Here is a 2,285-nt window from a genome sequence, read left to right as displayed (position 1 = left end):
TCTGCCTCCTTCAGATGATGACAGTCCTGATGATGATTCAGTTGTTGGCGATGCTGCAAACTTAGACGAATAGTTCCGTTATATGTTCTATTTTATTTTTCACTTTATTTAGACTTTTATATTTTTTTGAACATTATATATGCACTTCATGTAGTATTCATAATATATTTTATAAATTTATTTAGATTTACTGTTTTTAATATTAATTTATATTTCACTTTTAATGTATCTTAATAAATTATATTCAGTATGTAACATAATAACGTTTAATTACAATTATTAAAAATTAATAAATTGCCATTTTTTAAAAAATTGAAAAAAAAATTATTTTAGTTTTTTGCGACGACTTTTTTATACGTGTTGTCGCAAAAAAGGAAGATTATTTGCGACGACATTTTGAAATTTGTCGTCGCAAAAAATATTATATCACGAGAATTTCAGAACGGCGTATTAGCGACGCTTGTCGTCGCAAAAAAATATATGTCGTTGCAAATATATTTGCGACGACACTATAGCGTCGCAAAAAAAGTTTTTGCGACTAATTTTTTGCGACGACATATCTGCGACGACACTGGGGTTTTTGCGACGACAAAAAGTCGTCGCAAAAACCCTTTTTTCTTGTAGTGACTACTAGGACGACGACCACCACCACCATCACTATTGTTACGACCACCACCACCACTACTACTACTACGGCGACTACCACCACCAGCACTACTACCACCACCACCTACTACGATAAGTCCCCTTTAGATTTAAGATTTTTGATTTCATTCATTATACAAACTTTTGTAAGAAAACCATTACAGAAAAGACAAAAATACTTTTAAATAGTTTTTTAAAAATATTTTCAACATTTAAAACACATCAACCATGAAAAAGAAAAAGAACGCAAGTAGATTTGCCGCCGACTACCGGCCATTATATTTTTGAAGGAAAACTTACAAATGTTCTTAAAATGATTTTCAGAAACTATTTAAGAGTAGTTTTTGTCAAAAAAGTACAAGGTGAAATTCAAACATATTTTTCAAATTTGAAAGATACTTTTATAGTTTCTAAAAAGAGAGGCATAAATTGAGAAAAAAATTATAAGACTAGAAGGTACACTTTTGTAGTTAACTATATATGTTTTTTGCAATACATTACACGACAGCACAATATCTAACAGTAAAAGGCGTGTGAATTTTGAATTATTTTCTCAAAAGTAGTTGTTTTTTTTTTCATTTTTTATGTTGTTCTTTCTTTTATGTAGATAATAGTAAATATTTTGTGTCCATATAAAAAAAATGAATATTTTGTTGACATATATATGCATAAAAATATAGCGCGTATATATCTAGATGTATAATAAAAATATTGTAAAGGAAAAAAATAGATATTGATAGTACCTTTTGGATATTGTTTGGATTGTATTGGTATTTCTCGTATACCAGGGAAGATATATCTTTACCATTCATATAATATGCATCGAGAGTCCCAACTTATGATTATTATAAGGGAAATTTCAGTAAAAATGTTCATATTACCTCATTAGATATCCTCAAATACTAGCCCATATACACCAAGAATATAGTTATACCTTGTTACGAATTACAGTATTCTAATCTTTAATATTCAATAACAAAAACAAGACAAAGAAAAACGATAAACAAAGTACACATAAGTTTTATAATAGTTCGCTCTCAATATACAAATGACGTCTATTATTTCAAGATTATCGATCATTATATCGGAGAATATGGCTGTCCTAAAAACAGTTTTTGTAGCACAATAATACAAGCAAAATAATAATAATAATAATAATAATAATAATAATAATAATAATAATAATAATAATAAGGCAGACTAATATAAGTGGAAGGTCTAAAATACTATCCAAGACGCGGATAAAAGAGTCAATAAGGTTTACCTTCTTGGAGTAATCTGTTACTTGCGTAAAGAGATATCCGTGTACTCAAGTTCTCTTGCTCCACTTGTAAAAGGTGATGTTGGTTTTGGTAGAGTGAAAGTTGAGGGGATAGCACTGCTATTTGCGCCTGCATGATCATTAATGAAATCAAAATGACGGTCTGTGGAGATTATTAATATCAGCGTCATTATAAAAAAAAAAAAGAAACAAATATAATATATATGCTCACTCACTCACACACACACACACATGCATATATTTTACTCAAAAATAAAGTTATATATGGATATTTGCATCCCCAATATTAACCCAAAAATACTGTGGAAGAAAATAATAATAATAAAAATAATAAAAACAAAAATAAAAATAATAATAA

The sequence above is a fragment of the Morus notabilis genome, unplaced genomic scaffold (assembly GCF_000414095.1).
Source record: "Morus notabilis unplaced genomic scaffold, ASM41409v2 Scaffold609, whole genome shotgun sequence".
NCBI lineage: Eukaryota > Viridiplantae > Streptophyta > Magnoliopsida > Rosales > Moraceae > Morus > Morus notabilis.
The sequence above is the reverse complement of the archived record's forward strand: the minus strand, read 5'-3'. Positions refer to the sequence as shown.